Here is a 14,854-nt window from a genome sequence, read left to right on the forward strand (position 1 = left end):
GCGCTGCACATACAGCAGACTGGACACACCCCCAGCCTTTCTGTGAAAGAGGCCTTTGTGCTTCTCCAGAAGCTTCAGGCTTAATGATGAGGGAACAGAAGGCCAGCTGAGGACAGAGCAGAGGCTGACTCCCCCCCACAACCCCCCCCCCCCATGGGATGTAGGTGACATTCCTCAGGCACTCCTGGCTGCCCTAAAGGACAAAGAAGCAGTTAACCTATAGGGACCACAATCCTGCAAGACTTGAGTCTCCCTCAGTTTACAAATGTCTTAGTTTACAAGAACGAAGCATTTCTACCAATAACCTAGCTTCCGGAAGGGAATGTAGATACAATTAAAGGTCCTTATAATCTGCAGCCTCCAAGAAGTTCCCAACTATCTTCATCTTAATGCCTTACTGGAGGGGTAAACAACCTGAACTTGACAATGGCAAGGCCTCCAGTGCCCTGCGAGTCTTCTTTAACATATGAAAGCACTTTCTCAACCTCCCTTTTCCTTACCTCCCCCAACCACTTGGTATATAATCAGCCCCCCTCACAACCTGGGGCAACAGCTCTTTCTGCCCAAGGGTCCTGTCCCTGTGCTTTAATAAACCACCATTTTGCACCAAAGACGTCTCAAGAATTCTTTTAATAAACCACCATTTTGCACCAAAGATGCCTCAAGAATTCTTTCTTGGTCGTCAGCTCCGGACTCCACCCCACTGAACCTCACCTGTATCTCACAACCTCATCATTAGGGGCAGGTTTCAGGGCTGGCACACTTACAGGGGGCTACAGAGATACTCCAGGGAATGGAGGCTATGGATGCCATTTTTGCGCTCTCCCTCTGCCCCCCCCCCCCCCATAGCTTACTTGTATCTCCGAGATAGGCATTTATATACTCCTCTGGAGCCCCAAATTTTGCCACTGCTATCCAGGGGACCTCCAGATCACCAGACCCTGGGGGCCACCAGGGTTGACAATTGTGGTCCCACAGGACTATATATATTTTCATACTTTAAAAGCTGCTACCTAACAGTCTGGATTCCAAACATTCTGAATCTAGGTACTGAATGTTATCCTTCCCTTTGGGACACTGACTGGGCTTGGCACACCCTCAACTACAGGGTTGAGGGTATACTGAGGATATAATAGGCGCTTAGACAATCACAAATGTTTGAGACACAACCTAGAACTTGGGCAGGGTGAAACAATGAGGTTCATGTCCAATACAAGGTTAGTTCTTCAAAACTGAGAGGTGGCTATTTAATCTAATGCATAGAAACTGATGAGGTTGTGGGATACAGATGAGGTTCAGTGGGGTGGAGTCTGGAGCCGACAACCAAGAATGAATTCTTGAGGCGTCTTTGGTGCAAAATGGTGGTTTATTAAAGCACGGGGACAGGACCCGTGGGCAGAAAGAGCTGCTGCCCTGGGTTGTGAGGTGTGGCTGATTATATCCGATGGGGTTGGGGGAGGTAAGGACAAAGGGAAGTTTCAAGAAAGTACTTCCAGATGTTAAAGAAGACTCACAGGAAAGTGGAGGCCTTGCTATTGTCAAGTTAAGGTTGTTTACCCCTCTAGTAAGGCATTAAGATGAAGAAAGTTGGGAACTTCCTGGAGAACATTACACTGTGGCCATTTCAAGTATCTGTCTATGAGCTGCAGGTTATAAGGACCTTTAATTGTATCTACATTCCCTTTTGGAAGCTAGGTTATTGATAGAAATGCTTTGTTCTTGTAGACTGTTAAAACATTTGTAAACTGAGGGAGGCTCAAGTCTTGCAGGATTGTGGTCTCTATAGGTTAACTATTTCTTTGTCCTTTAGGGCAGCCAGGAGTGCCTGAGGAATGTCACATACATCCCATGGGGGTGGGGGGTTGTGGGGTGTCAGTTTCTGCTTTGTCCTCAGCTTGCCTTCTATTCCCTCATCAGAAACCAACACAGAGAGTCAAGAAAAATGAAAAACAGAGGGATATATTTCAAATGAAAGGATAATATAAAACCTCAGGGGAAAACCTTAATTAATGGAGATAAATAAGTCACCTGATTAAAAAGAAAAAGTTCAAAAGTAATGGTCATAAAGATGCTCACTGAAGTCAGGAGAAGAATGAACACAGTGAGAACTCCAACAGAGAGAAAATATAAGAAAGTGGTGAAAACAAGTCACAAAGCCAAAGAATATAATAACTGAATTGGAAAATAAATCCATTCCTGCTTAAACCCCAGAAAGATGGAACAACATAATGGAAAGCCCAGTTGTCTGCGGGTCAGTCGACCCAGTTCTTCAGCCCTGTCATCAGTTGCTCCTGAGTCCAAACCTACCTTTGTCAGGTGGGTGTTAAACCAGATATTTTCATACATGCCTCATAGAGTTAATACTCTTTGCTTTGAACGTGCTACCAAATAGTTCCCAGGACTCTGTCTGTAGTTCATCCAGCAAATAGAAAAGTAGGCTAAAGACACACAGAGAAGTCAACCAGGACAGAAGACCGTACCCTTCTCTGCTGATTGTCTCTAGTATCCTCTCTTCCTTCCTTCTGTGTGTCAGAATGATTGGAAGAATTAGAGGCATTCGCAGAAAAAAATGTCTTCATGGTCTATTTCTCACCTTCGACAAACAAAAAGTTATGAGTTGTCCTTTATCATGTCTGGTATTCAGAAATTTATGTTCCAATTTTGAGGCACTGTGTATGGAAGCATAAGCTATTGAATGCAATGATAGCCCACACCTGTTGCACTGACCTTCCAGTTCCCTTCCAAGCTCAGGTACAGCCATTAACTTAACACTGTAATTTATGTGCCTATGAGAGTATCTCAGACATCCCAAATTATGGACATGAAGTGTGCTGTGAAGAGCACAGTGACCCTGAACTCTTAAGACATCCTAGAAACATAATGGATAGGCTGGTCTGTTATGATTGTGGTAAATAAAGGGTTTGTCTTGCTCTGGGAAAGCAAGCAGAAGCTATAACTGCCAGCTGGCATAATCAGCTTTATCATGGACTTCCCCAAAAGGGGAAGTTTGAAACCATCTTGCCTTGTTCGAAATCTTAGTTAAGTTTCTCCGTAGACTCCAGAAGAGTTTTAGCCTATGGGAAAAAGACATGAAGTGGATTATTTTTCATAAATCTAACCTTAAACACAATTATGCTTATTTATTAGTTCAAGAGAAGAAATTAGGCACCAGGTCAGATGTGGCTTCAGATGATAACTGTAACTTCACTGCTATAGCCACTTGGGCAGCCAATTCTGACATTGCCATCCATTCGTGAGAGACACACATCTTATCTCTTATAGAAAAGTTTGGGTTACACCACAAGGTTGGTTAGACATTCCCCCAAGGGCTAGGAGATGGTGCCCCAGGGGCACCCGAACTCGTAGACCCATCTTCAAGCTTCACGTCTTTATTTTATCACGGGGTTGTCAGTCCTCAAAAATCACCAACTCTAGAAGTCCCACCCCAAGCAGGAAACTGCCTAATGAAAAGTAACATAATCGTGATTTTTTAGGGCATGATTATAACTCATCTTCATGTTATTATTACCATTTAAACTGTTTGATAATACAGCCTTATTTTTTTCTGAGTTAAGATATTTACTAGTGTTTATACAAACAAGCTGCAACTGCTAATTCAAAAATAGGAAGGTCTTTTCTTCAATAAGAGTACATTCTTAAATGGGACTCTATTTGAATAAGAATTCCATACAAATAGAATACATACCTAACACAAGAAAGCGAGGAAGAAGGATTTTACATTACACAGAACAGACATTCAGTTGGTTCAATCATGGTGAGTTACCCTTCCAATCAAATACTTTTTATATTTATTACAAATATTGCAGTCAGTTCAGTTTATGTCAATAACCACACAATTTTAACATTTAGTAGCATGAAGCACACTTAACACATTTCCAAAAGGAAATGTGATACAGTCTTCATTTCAGAGGGGCAGAAGTGATTGAATGACTGTCTGCTTTTCAATGTTCCGACTAACCATCCATTGCCTCATCAAGGCCAATGCCTTTGGTTGCTGAAGTTTTGAATAGCTGCCATTTTCAGTCCTTCCGTTCAGGTAACCCAAGTGAACTTGCCATCTCTGAGGGAGTCATGTCCTATTCCATGTCCTGTTTACTTGCAAACGCCACCAAAATGGGTTTTCTCAGCTCTTCTTCCTCCAATATGGCAACTAACCCAATACTTGGGATTGCCAATCCGTCTCCATCACAACTACATACTACAGAAATGATTGCATCTGTGTTTGAATAATAACATCCCCTGTATGGCCTGATACTTGCCTGTCCTCCGAAATCCCAGATGTGGAATGTAAGGCTCTTGTATGTTACCGTCTCAACTTTAAATCCAGTAGTAGGAATAGTAGTAACGACTTCTCCAACCTGTAATCTATACAAAATTGTAGTTTTTCCTGCTCCATCTAATCCCACTCCAGCTCGGGCTCCTGCTCTGTTTCCAGCTACCCTCTGCCATCGGCTCCCTCCAGCTCTGGCTCAGTTTCCTGGGAAGTCAGGTATGCCAGCACCTTCTATGTCAGAATGGCCAATACAGCCTTATTTTGACTTACAAGTCTCAAAGGTATTCTTTCAGGTTAACAAATTCTACTTTATTTCAGCTCAAAATATTTTTTTTTAAGTTTAGGATAAAATAAGTGGCATCAGGGACCACATAACACCATTCTAGGGGCTGACATGAGTAACCAAATTTTCATTTTATCCTGTATCTTCAGAAATCACCCAGCCATGTGAACACTTTAAAACAACAACCTTTAAAAATTAAATAAATGCATAATCAATAAATCAATCAACCTTTTACTGGAGATGAATGCACCAATATATATAATATGGTTGGGTTACAATGATTTTTATTTTATTAATGCTTTTCTGTATTTTCCAATTTTCTAGAGTATAAAGAAAAGTTGTTATTGAAACCGTAACTACCTCTTGAAAATATACACATTTAATACTGTGAAATTACTATTATGTGGAACATTCTAAAAAAAAAAAGATAAAGTTCCAACCAGCCCTGTGTTTCTATTCTATACATCAAAACCACTTAGAAGGTACCCAGTACACAAATGCTCTGAGACCTCCTCAGGCAGCAGTTAAGTAAAAAACTTTAATTCACCAATTACAACAGGAAAAACTGAATTATAGGATAATTGATTTGTCTAAGATGCACAGGGACTTTTGGGCATCTTGGGAGAAAAAAACCCATGCTTCACTCCTATGCTTTTGACCACTCCACATTTTGCTCTAAGACTCTCTGTATTACCCTTAGCGAAGGCATGGTATGGAACCACACTAAAAAAGTTTTGACTTCCCCACCGGTTTTCCTTCCCTTTTCTTCTTAATAAATTGAAGTTTGCCTTTGTCATAATTATGCAACCAGTGGAAAGACTTTTAAAAAGCTATGTTATAAACACATAAAAAGCGTTGCTGGATGGCTCAGTCATTAAGCGTCCACCTTCGGCTCATGTCATGATCCCAGGGTCCTGGGATTGAGTCTCACGTCAGGCTCTCTGCTCAGTGGGGAGCCTGCTTCTTCCTCTACCCCTCCCCCCTGCTCATGATCTCTCTCTCAGATAAATAAAATCTTTTTAAAAAATAAGTAAAAATAAAAAGTGTTGCTGCAGGGTGCCTGGGTGGTATGGTCAGTTGGGCGTGGGACTCTTGGTTTCAGCTGGGGTCATGATCTCAGTGTCCTGATCTCAGGGCCCTGAGATCGAACCCCACACAGGGCTCTGCACTCAGCATGGAGTCTGCTTGGAATTCTCTCTCTGGATTCCTCTGCCCCTCCTTCTTGTGCTCTCTCTGTCTCTCTCTCAAATAAATAAATCTTTAAGAAAAAAAAAGCTGCTTTTGTTCCTCAGAACATCAAATAATAAGTCTAATATTTTCATTGAATTGGCACTTGGTTTGACTTATTTCCAAATTGGCTTTTTTTGTCCTTTGATATCATATAGAAACAACTTTAGAAGCTGATCACAACTAAATGTAGGATTACTGATGTAGCTGTACAGGAAACCCAAAAATTGATATCCTGATGAAAAAGATTCATGCATTTTTACAAGAATAGGTAGCACTTAGCATTTAATATGTGCCAAGGGATATTAGCACTTTACATGCATTAACTCATTTAATCCCTGTAAAACCAAAAGAAAAGATGTATCATTATCCTCATTTTAAAGAGAAACTGAGACAAAGAGCAATTAAATAATAGCTAATTAGTAAAGCATTAAAGAATTGATTTGAGGCAGTCTTGGTCTAAGACTTGCAGTGTTAACCACTGAGCTAGAACTGTACCACCACCCTGCAAACAATGCTTTGGTTTATTAATCTTCTCACTGTCTAATGTAGTGATCAGGACGATGGGCTTTGGTGTCAAACTCGGGTGTTCATGCCCAGTCTGCCACTTACTATCCTTAGACAAGTCACTTTATTAAGTAAATATCCTTGCTTCATTTTCCTTAATACTTAACTTTTACATGATTGTCATAAGGGTTAAATTAGATAATGTCTGCAAAGTGTTCAGCCAGCATAACCACACATTAAGTCTCCCATGAACGGTTCTTATTAGAATTATATCTACTTTCTAACATAAATTTTGTCCTTAAAGATAGTAGAATGCATTTAAAATGTTTACAGTCAAATCAGAAATTTTCAAAGAAGAAGACAGATTCCCTTGTTTCAGAACCGCAGAAGAGTCAAAAGCCAAGATTTAGCTATAGTTGGAAAGTTTTGCAGATCTCAAGTGAGTAGCACTTTCATCTAGTTCTTTTATTTCAGGGCACAGGAAATACCCTTACTGGAGTGTTTTCCAACTCTTTTTTTGCTGCCAACAGGCAGAAAAACAATGCACTGCTTGTAATCCTTGCCTCAAGAGATCTGTGAACAAAATGAAGAAACAAAGAACTGGCAAGGACTGTGCTGGACCAGTTCAATACTACACTGTTTTTGGAGTGAGGAGAAAAAAGAGCAATTTCTTCCATGAGAACAGCCAATGCATATTATTGTAGTGAAAGTACTTAAACACACAGAATAGAGACAGAACATAAAAAACAGCAAATTGTTTTAACAAAAGAATGAACTCATATGGGGAAAAAAGATGCTCTGGTTTACTTCTGTACCAGGAGAGCAGAGATTAATGCTGAGAGGGAATGTCTAGCACAGGGTCTGTCATGGAATAGGTAAAGAGGTCAGTTAACATTTACTAGTTAAGGAATAGGAGAATTTTCTACACAACAACCAAAACCTTTCAGTAAAGACAATCACATATTTGCTTTGATTTGCTCTTGGACATCTGTCTTATTCAACCACAGTCACAAAGAAAGGAAATTTGCTTATAGAAAACTATTGCCAACATTTATAACTATTTGTTCTGTTAATATATACTTCAAAACTTCAAATTTCATGGAGAAGAAAATTATTTTCTCTATTGAAATTAGTAAACTTTGCAACTTTTTGCTGAATAATTCTGAAGACTGCTGAGTGTACAGAGTTCAGAGATCAGCAGAGATGATGGATACAAAGTTGATCAGATAGTTTTTGTTCCCTAAGAAAACATTCTAAACCTGGTGATTGTGATAGTCACTTTTATGTGTCAACATGGCTAGTCAAGGGACCCAGATATTAGGTCAAACACCAGTCTGGCACTTTGAAGGTATTTTTTAGATGAGATTAACATTAACATGAAAATCTGTAGACACTGAATAAAGCAGATTACCCTCCATTAAGTTGGTGGGCATCATGCAATCAACTGAAGGGTGAAAAAAAACTAAGGTCTAAGGAGAGGGAATTCTGCCTCTAGACTACCTTTGGACTCAAGCTATAAAACATCAGCTCTTCTGTGGGTCTCTAGCCTGCCAGGCTATTCTGCAGATTTCAAACTTGCCAGCCCCACAATCACATGAGCCAGTTCCTTAAAATAAATCCCCCATATACATACGTACATACATATATTACATACACACATACATACATACATACACATACACATGTACAAATACAGACACACACACAAATATATATAAATATACACATCCTGTTCTGTTTTTCCGAAGAACCCTAACTTACACAACATCCTTTATTTAGTTTATAGTTTGTGAGTTGGCAACTTGAGCCACCTTCATCTGGAGAGCTCTGACAATCCTGGCCAGACACAGCTGATCTTGGCTGATCACTCATGCAACTGCAGTCAGCTGCACGGTTGGCCAGGGGCTGACTGGTTTAGGATGGCTTAGCTAGGATGACTCCTCTCTGTTCCACAGGGCCTCTCATCCCCCAGCGGACTAGACAAGGTTTATGCACATGGTGGCTGGGCAAGTTTCCTAGAGAAAACAGAAGCGTGCAAAACCACTGGAGTGTCAGGCCTGGAATTTGCACAAATCACTCCTGATGCATTCTGTTGTCCAAAGCAAATACACGGTCAGACAAGATCCAGGAGGGAGGAAAATATGCTCTACTTTCTGATGACAGTAAGTGCAAAGGGACTGTGGCAATTTGCAATCTACCACACAGCTGAGTTGAAGCTCACAGAGTGTTAGTGGATGGGAGACTATTGCTGCAGTGGGTAATTTCTATATATACTCTTAAAGATGAATGAGATATTATACTTAACCTAAAGGAGCTTATAATAAGTTAGACTATGGGAGGGTTAAGAATAACAGTAATAATGGGAAACAGTGATACATGCAATAAATGAAACTATGAAAACCCTAAAATGGAAAATTTAAGTCAAGTAGACAACAAGACTTAAGACATAACGCTTGAACGATTATAGTTAGAGAAGTCCACGGTAAACTAATATGTATGCCTGGAAGAATACCAAATTTTCATTTAGGTAATTAGGATAAAAAATATTTTATTACTAACTTTAGGCAGTGATGAATAGAGCTGGTCTTTAAGTTAAAAAGAACTGAGTTGGATGCTTGGCTTTGCCACTTACTAGCTAAGAGAAACTTGGGTAAATTATTTAACCCCATTACTACCTATATTCCTTATTGTTAAGATGGAAACAAAAATAGTACCTACCTATTATAAAGGTTGCCTTGTGTGTTAAACGAAGTGTATGTAGAATTTGACAACAGTGTCTAGAGCATAGAAAGCATTCAAAAAATTATGTTATTATTGCTACACTTATTCTTTTAAATATTCATTATTGCATATTTTGTTTTTAAACTCCAATAGAGATAACTATCAAAAACTCTTTTTAGTGTTAGAGTTATGGAAGTTAAATCAAATTCTTGAATAACTGCTTCTGTTGATCGTAAAAAAGCAAAAAACCACCTTTTTTGAAAGGAAGAGGTACTCTATGGCTGCTCTCCAAGACTGCAGTGTTCAATGTGGGGTCCACCAACCCATGGATGTCCCCAAGACCCTTTCAGGGTTAAGTAAGTACTATTTCATGATAGCACTAAGACATATTTGCTTTTCCAGTGTTGACATTTACACTGATGTTACAATAGCAATGGCAGGTAAGCTGCTGGGTAACTTAGCACAAATCAAGACAGAGGCAGCAAACTCTGCTAATAGTCATGGTATTTTTCACCTTCAAGCATCAATAATAGGAAAACATGTTCAGTAGACTTAGGGATTACCTTAAAGATGCAACATACATTATCAATATTATCAAATTCAATCCTTAGGTACAGGTTATTTCAATATCCTATGTGATGAAATGAGAAACATACATAAGGCACTTCTGTTGCACATTTAATTAAGATAGTTACCTTAGAGAAAATCACTTGTGTGATTGTTTGAGTTGTGAGCTTAGCTAGCCAGTGTTTTTCTAAGGAAACATTTTTATTGAAAGAATGGCAGATAAGCTATTATTGTTCAGACTTGGGCATTTCACACACATATTCACAAAAATTAAATAAAGTGGGTCTATCGCTTCAAGGAGAGTGTTGCCAACAATACATTTCCAACATGAAAGCTTCCCAATACCTAAAGAATTTAATAATGAGATTGGTGATAATAGAAATGAACATGATTTTGGAGTATTATATTTTAAAATGGGACAATATTTGGAAGATCTGCATAAGTCATAAACCAATATTTTCAAAATGACCAATGTATAACATTATAAAATCATGCATGTATAGCAAATCCATTTAAAGTTCAAAATAGAGCAGCGGGTTTTAGTATAACAATGTAAAAGTTTATCAATCTAGCCTCAGATTCCACAATGCAACTAACTTTTAAGAAGCTTCCACAAGTCACTAGTGAATTATCAAAGAATGGTCATAACTATGTGAAAAGGTTATTAAAATACTCCTCCTTTTTCTAATTATGTATCTATATGAGTCTGAGTTTTCTCTTATACAACCAAAACCATTTATCACAACAGACTGCATGTAGAAAGATATGAGATCCAACTGCCATCTGTTAATCGGACATTTAAAAATTTTACAAAAATGTAAAACAACTTCATTTTCTCACTTTTTTTTTTGGTTTTTGGAAAATGTAGTTATTTTTTATAAATAATATTTAAAGTGTATCGGGCTTATAATTTTTTAAATGAGTTAATATTTTTAAAATCTCTCAGCTTAATTTCTAATATAGTGAATATAAATAGATATAATGCATAAAAGCAAAAGCTCTTAGGGGTCCTCAATAATTTTAAGGTATGTAAAGGAGTCCTGAGTTCTATGAGGGCAAAGATTATTCTCTTTTGTGTTCCAAACACTTAGAATATTGCCTAACATGTTGTCAGTGCTCCATGAACTCTTGCTGAATATGTTAATTGATTAAGATGTCCATTGAGATTCATGTACAAAGATATTCACTGCAGCATTATTTACAATAGCTAAATATTGGGAAAATATAAATGTCTACTAATGGGAGATTAAGAAAATGAAGGTACCACCATACAATGGACTATTATGTGACTATTAGAATGTAAGTCAATTAAGACAATCAAAGGCTATGAGAAAATGTTCACAATATATTAAAAAGTTAAGAAAGCACTAGAAAAGCATGTAGACAGTAGCGTATTAAATTTATTAAGAAATAATTATTATGTCTGCCTAGTGAGGTTCTAGTCATCTTTATTTTCTTCCCTGCTTTCCATATTTTCTACAAGCATGTAAATAAAAGTTTGAACCATTCACATACTACACAAACATATTTCATCACACAGAATGGTGTCCTAATAGTGTTTATGATAATAATATGAGGGCATTTTATAAATATTAAATTGTACTCAATATCCTCTATTTATAAAGAAGGAAAATCTGTGTGACGGAAATGTGGATTTGATTAATCTTTATACTTTTCTGTGTTTTTATCTCTAAATTCAGGAGGTGGGCAATGCAATTCTTAATGTTTTCCATTCAAACAAGTTAAAGTTTTAAAAAGTTAAAGTTCTTTAAGGGGTAACTTTCAATTACCTGAAAACATCATTTATATGTTCCCATATTCCTGGTTAAATGAAATATGATCGCACATCATATTACAGGGGGAAAGGTATTTATTTGACTTTTGGCAGTTTCAACAGTGCGATTTTATACTATACGTTGCATACTGCTCAAGTTGATCCTATAATTTAAGTGGCAGAACTATGAAAACTCAATCCTGCATTAGAATCAATGTATTGTATCGATTAGCATCAATTATTGTATCAATTATCAATTAGGTATTATACATAAAAGTTCTATGAATATTTTAAGTTTCACAGCAAGTTTATAAAATATAGTATATGGGAAGCAGAGGCATGAAGAGTTTGTGTGGCAGTCCAGCCTTTCACAAGAGAGCATGCCTACATTGACATGTCCAACAGGAGAATTATAGAGATGGGAGTTGAGTCAAGGGTTCCTCTGAAGCCATTATGACAGGTTCAGACCAATTTGACAACATGCTGAATTATGTTATTCTTCATCAATACTCTCCACTAACTAGACTTTTTTTAACTTAGCAAGAAGTGACCAAACTTAATCCTACCATTTATAGGAAGAGAAACAATTTCTTCCCAATGATCTTATGGTTGTCATTAAAGAAAGTTAAATTCAGGAATCCCATTTTGACTTTAGCATAGCTTTCAACATGAAGATCTACCTGTGGGAGTTTTCTTGGGCTGTAGAGCCCGAATAGATATGCTGAAAATTCAGACAGATGCTGATTCCATAAATGGCGCTAAACTCCAATGCATACTATTGGTTTAATATGGTTATTATATTCAGATTTTGACCCTCAGGCCCCTTCATCTCACCAGTATGTGTGTGCTTGGCACATTATTCTATAAGAAAGTGCTTAAATTGAAGAAATACCAGGCTCACAATAACTAATCCAAATAAAGTATGTCATGATGTTTATATTTGGTCCTGTCTACTGAACATTGATTAATAGCCCTTTGGCCCTGTTGATCCATCACCTGAGCATATTTATTTAAATATATTCCCTCCTCCTTCTTTCACATCCAGGAATCATTTTTTTCACTATCTCCCATATACATACTTTTATTCTTTTTAACACAGCAATTATAAAGAACTAGTTCTGACTCCTATTTCTCCATGTATGGTTATAGAAATACTAGATACAAACACTGGTAAAATAGTAGCTACAATATCTTTAAATTTTTTTGAAGTATATTGATGAGCTGGCAAGAAAGTAAGAAATATTAAGAATTATAAACTAAGTCAAACAGAGACATGGAAAGTAAGCAGACCACTAAAACCAAAACCAAGTTGTGACCATTGGACTTTTGCCAAACTCAATGAACCTTAGTTACAACTTTTATAACCTGGTAGATAGGTGGAAAGAAATAGAAAGACAAAGGGCAAGGCTGACTCAAGAGCCCACCCAGCTCTTCAAAGAGTGGGAATTTGAAGTTAAAGAAAAGATTAATCAAAATATATAAAATAAAAAAACTGTGCCCACATTTTCTATTTGGAACATTTCCCATTACAGAAGTCAAAGACAGACCAGACATCTGATCTCTTTTCTCCTGGGAAGCTAGAGCAGAGGCACATAACCAAGGCTTGACCAATCAGAGCTTCTGGCCCAGTCTAGGATCTTGAGAAAGTGATGCAAAGCCAGGAGGATGGTAGAGATTCTGTAAAGCCATTGTAGCAGTAGCGTTAATAGCCAGTGGCATCAAGGAAGCAGCTATTCAAAGCTGCCTAGTTTCACTGAGTTCCTGCATATTTGAGTATGGTTCTCAAGACTCGTAATTGATTCTTTTAATATTACTTCTAGTAAATTTATACTTAAATTAGCCAGAGTTGATTTCTGATATTTGCAAATGAGTATTTCATTGATATGCTCCTCTCCAAACTCAGAAATTAATATCAGAGTCAGAGAATTCTAACTGGTTGAGAGGTCACTCAGGAAAGACTAAATGTAAATAAAAGATGGTAATCTGGAAGAAGGTTTTCTCACAATTACAGTTACTTTGGATTAGGGATCTAGCCAAGGTTCTCACCTCCATTATAACTCTATGACCTTGAAAGCCTTGTTGTGATCCTAATCTTCCTGCTTTTTCTGTTCCTAAACTCTCATCCATATGACTATGACTCATGACCATTCCAATAAACTCTCTTGAATCTTCATGGTCCAGTCACACCTTGACTAATTCACATCAAGAAGAATTATGCTGCTCATTTTCCAAATCATAAAACTGAAATTCGTTTAGTAGCTTGAGAGAGTTACCAGTGAGGAACGAAAAGCCTGTATCCTAGTCTTTCACAATGAATGCTACCTTGCGGTACTAATAATTTGTTTCACTTTGTTTTCATAGAGGGATTTTCATTCATTTTTAAATAAATACACATTCAGCACCTGTAATGATCCCAGCACTTTGCTATATGTTCTAGTTGATATAAAAAAATGGTCTTCTAACAGGCAAGCCTGTATTAAGAATATCTTAATTTGAATGCTGATTTATCCAATCACTCTGCATGAATTTGGACAAATTTTCTAATGCTTTAAGCTTCAATTTCATTATCTATTAGGGGTGATTCATTTGCCCTGTCTGCCTAACAGAATTGTTATGAAGGTCAAATAGTAACTGTTGCCAGGAAAACAAAATTTGTTCTTCTAACAACTTAGAAACAAGAAAATTAAGATCAACAGAGAATAAAACTGTGGTGAATGGGGGTGAGGGAACTGGTGAGACATTGTTTAAGGGTACAAACTGGCAACCCGTAGATAAATAAGTCCTGGAGATCTAACGTACAGTATATAAACTTCAAAGTTGTTATGACTTAATTTTAGGAAGATTATTGATTTGGCAATGATAGGAATAACTAAAGGGGAAAGACCAGTGACAAAGTTATTGTAAGAATCCAATTGCAAAGTTATTTAGGACTTGACTAAGATTGTTTGTTTCCTGCCCTGTTCTTCTCCTTTCTTCTGGGAATAAGTTATCACTTCATATGGAAAACTATTTTTCCTGCCTCTCCATCCTATATGTCTAGTAGAAGTTGATGTAGTGGTACTCCATCTCTGGAGTGGAAACTCATTGGTCAAGGATTGGGCATATGATCCCAACCAAGGCAATGAGAGTTCTTCAGTGGGATTTTCCAATTGATTCTTACCTGAAAGTAAAGCCAATCATCTAGTCAGAGTTGAATTGGGCAGCCTAATCATATGGCAAAATTTTCTCAATAGTACTGCTGAATTCTAATCATCCATTGTATGAGCTGGTTTTGCTCCATGTGCTGTTTGCTCTGGTCACTCTGCACATCACTACACAATGCCCACCTCCATGCCTCATACCAATGCAAGGAATCCCAATTATTTCCAGTTCTCAGCTGGCAGGTCACAACTTGCAACTGCTCATCCATACTCATTTGAGACGTTATAGTTCCAAATATTCTTTTTCAATTTTAATTAAGTCTGATATAAATTGATATTTC

General features: G+C 37.6%; 1 pseudogene; it reads right to left on the reverse strand.

The window, feature by feature from the left end:
* Positions 1–3,885: 3,885 nt before the first annotated feature.
* LOC123793872 (ADP-ribosylation factor-like protein 1 pseudogene) lies at positions 3,886–14,553 on the reverse strand (annotated as a pseudogene).
* Between the last annotated feature and the right edge of the window lie 301 nt (positions 14,554–14,854).

This window comes from Ursus americanus, chromosome 27 (genome assembly GCF_024610735.1).
Source record: "Ursus americanus isolate L20-20 chromosome 27, mUrsAme1.1.p, whole genome shotgun sequence".
In the NCBI taxonomy this organism is placed as follows: Eukaryota; Metazoa; Chordata; class Mammalia; order Carnivora; family Ursidae; genus Ursus; species Ursus americanus.